Genomic DNA, 11,195 nt, shown 5'->3' with positions numbered 1-11,195 from the left:
GTTCATAGGTCACCTTCTCAGCTATATTTTGAAAAACAAAATTTTCAATTTTCGTTCAGTAAAACAAGTTATAATAAAAACTACTGTGTTCAAAAAATTCTCAGAATCTGTAAGGGACATAGTGACATTTTTTTTTTTTTTGATTGGTTACCATAGCAACCAAATCTAGTATGCTATCTCAAATTGGCTGGAAACGGTAGAGATGATGGCATAACAAGATATAAGAGTCCCAATCTGTCACTCAGGTGTACTGTTGCTAATAACTCACATCATAAAGCATCAATATATAGGAAGGAATTCAAATTGTTACAAATTATGATTTTTGGCATTTATTATTCGAACAATGGATACAAGATAAAGTAAAATATTTACTTATTCCATGGAGTTTCAAAAATTGTTTTTTTTTTCTTCAGAGAAAATAATTATCTTTATCTTGTATCCTTGTTGCAACTTTATCTTGTATATATATATATATATATATACACTTGTGCCCGATATTATTCATACCCCCCCCCCTTGAAAATTGAGTTTATTAGGTGTAAGTTTGTAAGAATTTATTCTTTACGTCCATATTGATACACATTCTTAATACACCTCTTCTGATCATTTTCGTCATTTTAAAATCTCGGGATACTTGTAATAAAAGAAATATACAGCTATTTATAAAATCTGCAATGTTCAAAAATAATCATACCCCCTTATTTTTTCAGTATTAATCGAGTTTCTGACTGTTTGTTTCCTGTTTGATTCTTATTTTGAATGCTTTTATACAACCTTTGATTAATTTCATTTCGTTTTTTGCATTTTTCAGAAATTAAAATGATATCAACTGAAAACCAATAAAAGAATAAAAATTATTAGAATGGGGAAGAAAAAAGAGCTTAGTAATGAACTTGGGACTAAAATTGTGAATTCACATAAGGATGGTTTAGGTTACAAGTCAATTTCCAAGAAATTTGAGGTCCCTACAGCAACAGTACAGAGCATCATCAAAAAATTCCAGAGCCACCACACAACAAACAACTTGATTGGTAGAGGAAGGAAAAGGAAACTGTCTGCTAGAGCCACCAGGAATATTGTAAGAAGTGTTAATGCAAATCCAACCACCACTACTAAGGACATTTTAGAAAATCTGGAGTCTTCTGGCATAAAAATATCAAGGCAAACGTTGCAAAGGACTCTGCATGAAAATGGTCTGAAAGGAAGAAGACCAAGAAGGACTCCATTGCACACCGGAAAACACCTTGCAGCACGTCTAAAGTTTGCTAGGACCCATGTGAATTCTCCAGAGTCCGTTTTCTCAAGTATTTTGTGGACTGACGATACAAAAATTGAATTGTTTGGCCATATGGATGCTTCTTACGTTTGGAGGAAGAAAGGAGAAGCTTACAACCCAAAGAACACCATACCCACGGTGAAACATGGTGGTGGTAGCCTAATGTTTTGGGGCTTCTTTTCGGCTAGTGGTCCAGGTAGTTTGGTCAAGATAGATGGAACCATGAAGAAAGAGCAATATTTGGAGATACTCCAGAAAAACATTAGACAGGATGCGGAGAAGCTCCATTTAGGACCAAACTGGGTCCTTCAACAGGATAATGATCCAAAACATACTGCCAAAATAGTCAAGAAATGGTTTGAGGATAATCAAATTAATGTTTTGGAATGGCCTAGCCAGAGTCCCGACCTGAACCCTATCGAAAACCTCTGCCACATATTGAAAACTGAGGTTAAAATGCGGAAACCTAGAAATTTGAGGGATTTGGAGAACTACTGCATTGAAGTATGGTCAAAAATCAGTGTTGATGCTTGTAAAAATCTTATTGATAAATATCCAAAACGGTTATAGGCAGTTATTAAGAATAAAGGGCATGCTATTGACTATTAGTAAGAGAGGTATGAATAATTTTGAACTAGTGCCATTATTGTTTTTCTTTGTATAATGTTTCAAACTTGCATAATTTATTTATTTGTTGAGTTTAAATTAAATGCTTATGCTTGATTTATTGTTTGAAATCCCTTTAATATTGTCTACCTTCTGATTTGAGCAATATTCTTATAGAAATCTCAAAGATCCGAGGGGTATGAATAATATCGGGCACAAGTGTATATATATATATATATATATATATATATATATATATGTGTGTATATATATGAAACTTGTTTCTTATCGTTGAGCACTTTCAGTTGAAATAAAGTCGGTCAATTTAGCTCGCTTGCACAGATCGTCATATAATGTTTAGATCACTATGACAGACGTTAAAAACATTTAAAAATAAATGTTTAGATTTCAACTGCATTTCTCACAGTTAACGGTGGCCGAATGCTAACGGAGTCAGAGATGGCTTCGTTGCCAGCTTCAAATCTATCGACCGGAGTTAATCGTGAGACCCTTCACTGATGATTCCTGAAAGGATGAAACACTAGTGTCTGTAGGTATTTAATAATTATTATAGTAAATAATTATATATATATATTAGTGATGGGACAATTCTAATATTTTTCTTCATTCCGATTGTATTACTGATCCTGATTCTGAATATTTTAAAATTTCTAAATAAATATATATAGATTTTTTTGGAGGAGGAGGGGGGTTGGATTCTGCAAAACCTATGTAATATAAAAGTACACTTATGGGTATGATCAATAGATCATATTTAGATATAGATGGTAGTTTAAAATCAATGGACATTTCATCATTAATATGAGCTGTACAAAATAAGGTTTTTAACAAAGCGATAAGAATCGTTTTTAGCATTGGAAATTTGGCGCATTTTTTATTTATTTATTTTTTTTCTTTTTTAGAAACTGATTTTTTCCATTTTTTATTTCCAACTTTGATTACTCGTCTACACACACACATGTATTTTATTACACACACACATGCATTTTATTACACACACACACACAATGTATTTTATTACACACACACACGTATTTTATTACACACACACACACATGTATTTTATTACACACACACACACACACACATGTATTTTATTACACACACACACACACACACATGTATTTTATTACACACACACACACACATGTATTTTATTACACACACACACATGTATTTTATTACACACACACACACACACACATGTATTTTATTACACACACACACATTTTATTACACACACAAATACATGCACACACATATATATGTATATATTTATTTTATTACCGTTTTATCTGTTTAGTGACACATGTTTCTGTTACTGCATTGTATCAACGATTCAGCAACTTCGTCAGACTTGAACAGAAATGGTGATTATGATTGGAAAAACGATATCACCATTTTTGCTATATATATATATATATATATATATATATATGCTTTTATTAACTGTAAACAAAGCACATTGTCCCTGACAAGTAAGGGCCTACTGTGTATTTTGGAGTTTTGGAGCCAGATTCGTAGGACGCATACTAAGTGACGGGTTGAGCAGCAAGAGGTTCATTTGTCTCTCCCCCGACAAAAGGAGGGTGGACCTGTAAATTCACCCTTGTCCGTTTGTCCGTCCACAAATTTCTCAATAACTACGTTTTGGAATTTTTTTAAATTTTGCACAAACATTAAACATGATATGAGTAAAAAAAGTAACAGTACGGATTTTCCGGGAAAACTCCGGTTGCCCCATCTAGGGGTGCCTTTTGGGTTAAAATTGAACTTTTGTGCTTATTAAAAAATATTGATGCCTTGAATTTTTATAAAACTTTCTGAAAAGTTGTAACTTGTGATTTTTTATATAATTTTGCTTGTCTATACTTCGTGATAACTCTTGGGTGTGCCTCAGGGGCTCTTTTAGGACTAATAAAAACACTCCATTTTTCGGAATATTTTAACCATATTTGTCCAAAATTTGAACTCAAATTTAAATATGTTAAGACCTTGTTGACTTTTGGGGCTAACTGGAGGGAGGGGGGGCAAATGATGGACTTAGTCATTTCTTTTTTTGCATGGTGCAGAATTCAAATTTACATATGTAATGGCCTAAAACTGCACCGTGTATTTATTTTCACCAGGCGTTGCCGTCTCCTAGGGTTTTGGAGTAAAATGGGAGAGGGGGCACAAATGCTGAACTTAGTCATTTTTTATGCCTCATTCAGTGTGAATTCACGAGGGACTATGCATGCTTCATTTGTTTAGATTACATTTAAATTTCTGCATAGTGGTACAATCAGGAAAGCTGAAAGCAGGAATTGAATTCCAAATGTTAGTAGCTTTAGGAAATAAGCTATTAGAATGGAAATCTTATCGACATCTTCAAGACCGCCACCATAAATGGATGGGGTTTAGCTAGTTGTCGAGTTTGTCAGGTGTAATTTACGTTAATGGAGCATCAGAGCAGCAAGTTTGTTAGAGCACATTCCGTTAAAATAGTTGTAAAATACAGATTCTCTCTCCTCTGATCTTGAGCATGTGGTAAAATGGAGGAAGAGGTGGCTGGTTACTTTTTATGCATCTAAAACCAAGCTTCTATCTTTACATCATCAACGCTCTGATCCCCATCTGGCATCAATTGAAATGGATGGCTCTCGTCTTGGGGAGGCTTCATGTTTTGACAAGCTTCTGGGATTGACCTTTACTCCTGATCTGAAATGGAACACGTACATCAAATCTGTTGCCAAGGTCGCTGGAAAAATGGCGGGATCCTTCTACTGCTCCAGTAGATATTTCCCTGCTGATGCAATTCTCTATCTATATAAAAGCCAAGTACATCGAAGGATGGAGTACTGCTGCTATATCTGGGCAGGAGCTGCTAAAAACAGCCTATCCTGCCTTGACAGAGTACAAAATAGACTTTGCAGCCTAGTGGGGGATGCTCTTTTCTCTTCCCTGCAACCTCTCTCTCACAGGAGAGACGTTGCGAGCCTGTCCATGGGAAGTGCTCGTCTGAGCTCCAATCTCTGGTCTCCCTCGCCAATCTTTCACAAAAAACACCCGTCTAGCTGAAACCACTGTCAATAATTTTCCCCACTCTTTATCTCTGCCTAAATCAAAACGTAGATTCCATGACCTAAACTTCTCTTTCTTAGAAGCTTATGCCTGTGGAACCCTCTTCCGTTTACCTGTTTCCCACCTGACTACAACTTGGATGTCTTCAAGTCCAACATAAACAAATTCCTGATGAATCGCCCCTTAAGTAAGACACTTTATCAGATCTCCATTACGAGCGATTACTACGTTGACTAGTGTACACACAATTACCCTTATCCTCAAGTGGCCTCCGGGCCTTGATAAGTGGTGACTTCCTTGTAAAAAAAAAAAAAAAAAAAAAAAAAGATGCAACATATCGGTGATGGGAGTGGGGCTGGAGCTTGGTAGATGGGGGACATAAGATTAGGAATCTTTTTTTTCTATTTTTACTGGATCTTGTCTAATTGGTATGCCAGCCAGTATTTGACAACAATACTTCTTGTGTATTATTTGAATTCTTCAAACTACTGTTCTCATCTTGAGTGTCACTTCGGTAGGTGTATCTGTGGTACAGTGGTTAGAGTACTTGGAAAAAATCAATTGTAAATGTGACCTTCTCCTGGAGGTTGATGGTTCAATTCTCAGGGTGGGCAACCAAAAAATACAATTAAGAATTCTTCAGGATCTCTATCCAGCTGTGGCTGAGGGAACGAGAGAATGGTACCTCCATGAAGTAAATAAAGGGTTCTGGTTGAAGTTGGATCCAGATTCCCGAGTTTGGCAGAAACTTTTTTTCAGTTCGGAAATGTACACTTGAAGGAGGTTAGAGCTCATATTGACGAAGACATTGTGAAAATGACACTCAAGATGAGAACAGTAGTTAGAAGAATCCAAATAATATGAATTACAAATCCTCATCTCAAAAATTCAGAAACATAATACTTCTTGCATGGGCGGATAGTGATCTTTCAGTTGTATAGGATACTAACATGTCTGAGAAGTTTTCTAGCAGGGTAGATGGGCCCACTTTCTTTACAGAAGCCGTTGCAGTATCTATGTACTTGTTCCAATAGATACTGCTACAGCTTCTGTAAAGAAAGTGGGCCCATCTACCTTGCTAGAAAATCAGTATCTATATACTTCTTCCAATTTATATTGGTCCTGGATATGACCTAAAACTATATCCGATGGTGAGGCCTCACCTTGCGAGCCTTGGGGAGTGTGGAGCCACCCTTTAATTGCCATTGCTCCCAGGTCCACTCTGAACCAGAGTGGTAGTACCTGTTAGGGTCCAAACTATGGATTAAATAGAATCTGACTTTAAAAAAATATACTCCATTAAAAATCGTTCCTCAAAATAACTATATTCGGCATTAAATAACCTGAAAAAGGTTGATATGCCGTAAAACAAAAACAACCAACCAATTTATATTATTTATGAATGGTATTTTAAGTACATTCAGTTAGTAATTTATCTCTCTTGTCATGTTTATGTTTGAAATGGTATTTTCAGTTATGTTAAATTTAAAGCATTTTTCAGAATGGATTTATTTAATGTATAATATAAGAGTGAAAATGTGTGTTAGTGTGTGCGCTGTTTTTTAATGTCCAGCAAAGGCTTTTTGTCAGGGAGGGAGGGGCACGCCAGGGGGGAAGGGTCACTAATTCTTACAACTTTTTATATACTCCCTAGATTATAATATCTCCAATTTATGAAAGGAGTTCGTGTCTATCTTTTATTTGAGCGACTTTTCGTGATGTTTCTTACTCTTTGTATGTTTGTTTGGCTTTTCCGTATAAAAAAGCGAAACTGAATCTGTAGAAAACGTGTGCCAGGGACTTCCAGAAAAGCAATAAGCTTTGATCAATGCTGGGAAATTGCTATTCATTCAGATAATTGCTATTCATTTGGACACTCCCCTTTTTATGGGGAGCTGGTTTTCCCCAACATCTTGGGCAAATATGCAGAAACGGGCTTGCAGTTGAGTGCGGGATTTCATTCCCCTATGGCGTGATGTTTGACCTTCTTAAATTTACGCATTTGTCTGAACTCCCTCACTTAACTTTTTAATTGTTTAATTTCAACCATTTTCACTTCCTCTGCCCGTGTAGCGTTGCAATAAGTTATCAAGTTGGTTTTTTTTCACTTTTCCGCCTTCACCTAAAGGCTTTGAGTTACCTACCTACCAAAACTTTTTTTTTTCCTACACGCACACCTCGACAAACACCCAGGCAACACCGGGAACACTCACTAGTGTCTATCTATATATATAAAAACGAAAATGTATGTATGTGTGTTTGCTTTTTCTGTATGTCAACAAAAGACTTTTTTCAGAGAAGCGGTCGCCTGCTTCACAACTTTTTAAAACTTTTTATATCACATATAACTCGTAATATCTCACAGTTAACAACGAAGCTCGCCTGTCTATTTAATTTGCTCGATTTCGGGAAGATAAATATTCAACATTTATCGCTCGCCACATGTGGGTTAGTCTTTTTCCTATAACATCTTGGGGAAATAAAAAAAAAAAAAAGCGTTCCACAGTAAATGAATACTATCCCGCAGTCAAACTTGACCTCATTAACTCATTAAAACGGGTACCTGCTAATCCAAGTAATTAAATAAATTCAAACGTGTTTCCGTTAGCATCTTGCGGTGGGGCAATGGTTAACGTCGCACATTTTTTTTCACACTTTAATTTACAACTTTGCCTCAAGGGTTCGTGTTCGATCCCTATACTTACTTTTTTTTTAACCCCCCCCCCCCCGGAGTTTCCACACACACCTCCAAATACCCGGGCAATGCCGGGTACCCCTCGTTAGTATATATATAAAAGGTAAAACAGGCTCGCACGTTTTTGTACGTCCAGCAAAGACATTTTTCAGGGTGGGGTTACTATTTCTTAGAACTTTATATATACCCCCTAGATAATAATATCTACAATTTGCGAAGGGGCACATTTCTAGATCTATTTTGATCGATTCATGCTATTCCATTCTGTCATGTGTTTGTTGGTGCTTTTCATATAAAAGCAAAATTGGATCGAAATAGAAGCCTTGGTGGCCTTTTCCTTCATGGCCGAAATACAGTAAAATGTCACATTTCCTTTCATTTTCTTTTCCGCCTTCACGTCAAGGCTTCGGGTTAGGGCCTGCCTGCCTGCCTGCCTACTACAACTTTTTTTTCTCAACACACACCTCCAAACGTTCGGACAATGCTAGGCACCCCCACTAGTCTACTATATAAAAGGCAAAATGGGCACAAGCGTTTGTGTATGTCTGTTAAAAGGCTTTTTGCATTGGAGTTCTCGCGTCTGTTAGATTTTGCGAGAAGTTTTTGCATACTTCCCAGATCGTAATATTTCCTTTTTTTTTTTTTCTTGATCGAGTTAAACAAAATTCCCATAATGCCATGGTTTCGGATGTTTGTTTGGCTTTTTCGTATAAAAGTGAAACTGTTTGAAAAAGCGGCAAAGTATTTAAACTATGCTGACTGACTATTCTTAAATTCGACGCAACTTCTGCTTGCGTGACGGCAACATCGGCTAGCACGTTACATTTTTTTCACCTTCTTTTCGTCCTTCCCATTACGGGTTCAAACCTGTCTGCCTACTACCACTTTTTTTTAAATCTCACCTTCTTTTCTTCCTTTACGTTTTTTTTTTAACACCTCTCTCCACCCTGTTGTTTCTCCCCACCCCACCGGGCTGCTTTTTTATTCCCACCCTTACTACACCACTGCAACATACCCGGGCAATGCCGGGTACCTTTGCTAGTCTATATATATAAAAGCGAAAATGTGTGTTTGTATGTATGTGTGTTTGTATGTCTGCTAAATGTCGGATTTTTGCCAGATCGGTATAATTTTTAACTTCCAACCTTCGCCCGAGAAATATCGAAAAATTGGCCAAAAACATTAACACAGGGGGGTCAGCAAAAACCCTCCTCTCATGACGAATTTGCTTCTACACATGCGTCATACGACGTCATAAGCTGATTTACTTTAAATATTTGAAAAAGCGACACAATTTCGTGGACGTTGTCTTAGCTCAGTTGCTTAGAGCACAGCCTCATTATCTAAAGGTTTTGGGTTCGAATCGTGGTGTGAGATATCATTTTCTTTCGATTTTTAAAAAATTTTAATATTGAAGCTGAGTTATTTAAACCATTTTTCATGTGTTTTTAAGATTTTTTAACGTTCGTTTTTCTGTTTTTTGTTTTTTTTTACTTCGCTTATTCTTAGGTTTTCATTAACACACCCCACCCCCGCTCGACCACACACACCCAAAAATACCCGAGCAACGCCGGGTACCCCCCGAAGCAGGGTTATTTAAGCCATTTTTCACGTGTTTTTTTATGTTTGTTTTTCTGTTTCACGTTTTCTTTATCGTTCGTTTGCCTTACGTTAGTTTTTTTTTTACTTCGCTTATTCTTATGTTTTGATTAACACACCCCAACCTCCGCCCAAGCACACACACCTCCAAACACCCAGGCAACGCCGGGTACCCCCCGCTAGTCTAGATTATAAAAGGCAAAATGTGTGTGTGTGTGTCACAAAAACTTCCAACAGACGCGTCAGAACGTGACAAAATCTGTATCGTTTTAAAGCTCGGTCTCTTGGTTAACAAATATCGAAAAATTAGCTAAAAACATTAATTCCTTCACCCTCAACTGGGCAGTTTTTTACAAGGAGTGGCTGTTTTTTTTTCGTCAACATCTTTACAAGTCATTGCCTTTGTTGAATTGACTACCCTTAATTCAAACGCAACTGACTTCCAGTTTCATAATGGACGCATCAGCTAAGACGTTAGGGTTTTTCTTTTTCACCTTCTTTTCCTCCTTCGCGTTACGGGTTCGAACCTGCCTGCCTACTACCACTTTTTTTAACATCTACCCTCCTCCCTTACCCTTACTACACCATCTCTACAGACCAGGGCAATGCTGGGTACCCCCGCTAATCTAATACATAAACGACTATATGTCTTTCTGTCTGTCTCCATGTTTTCAAGCTCTATCTCATCCGAAACTAAGTCGCAGAGCAGCACGAGGGCTCTCAAATGATTGGATTTTTTACGGCCCATTCTTTTATGGGTCTTTAACCAGTTAAAATTCAAAATATCGTTAAAAATTTTGTTTCATTATATTTTTAAGAATTTTTAAGAATTATTTTTAAGAATTAAGAAATTAAAAAAAAATTTTTTTTTTAAATTAAGAAAAATTTTTAATTATTTTTAAGAATTATTAATTTTTTTAAGAATTAAGAATTATTTTATATTTTATTATTAAATTTATTATTAATAATATAGTGTAAATATTAAATAATATAGTGTAAAATATTATTAAATAATATTATTTTATATTTTATTATTACATTTATTAAATTTTTTAAGAATTAAGAATAATTTTTAAGAATTATTTTTAAGAATTAAGAATTTTTAAGAATTTCAAGAATTATTTTTAAGAATTATTTTTAAGAATTAGAATTTTTAAGAATTAGAATTTTTAAGAATTAGAATTTTTAAGAATTCTTTTTAAGAATTAGAATTTTTAAGAGGGTCAAAATTAAAAAAAATCGTTAAACATTTTATACATTCATTTTAGTTACTTTATTTTTAATCAATTTATATGCATGTCACGTTAGTACATTGGTAACGTCCCCAGCTTTGAATGCTACTGTTTTGGTTTCGATTCTAACTGATGGCACCTAAAAACTTTCTTTTTTCTTAAATTTTGAAATCTCGACTCTGTAATAATATATGCGAAATCTGAACAAATTAAAATATCATATATAAGTGTATTTTGCGACAGGGCAAAACCGGGTACCCTCCTCTCCTGACTAGTAAAAAATATTTTTTAAAAGTTTGCATAAAATAGTCATTACTTTTAAATGTCTTTTTATCTTGTAATAATAATTTTTGGTATTTTTTTATGACTTGGCCCAGCATAGTATAAACACCCCCAACCACCCCCATGTTAAGAACGGCTTTCGGAATAAATATCCCCCAACTTCGAAAGCCGTTCGTAACATGGGGAGGTTGGGGTTGTAAGGTTTTAGTATAAGAACAGAACAAAAAGAGAAATATGAAATACGACAGGATTTATTGACTCACTCTTACAGCCCGCGTGGGGCTCGATTACATTACATTTTTTGTCTCTCGTTCCAAAAGAGTTCAGTAAGAGGAAAAAGGGTTAACAGCCCAAGGGAGGTAATTGCGATTATTCCACATCCCCCTTTCAAGTCCCAAATTTATAGTGAAAGTTTCTCTGG

This window comes from Euprymna scolopes, chromosome 45, assembly GCF_053919585.1.
Source record: "Euprymna scolopes isolate OS-2025 chromosome 45, ASM5391958v1, whole genome shotgun sequence".
Taxonomy (NCBI): Eukaryota; Metazoa; Mollusca; class Cephalopoda; order Sepiida; family Sepiolidae; genus Euprymna; species Euprymna scolopes.
This window is presented reverse-complemented; position numbering follows the sequence as displayed.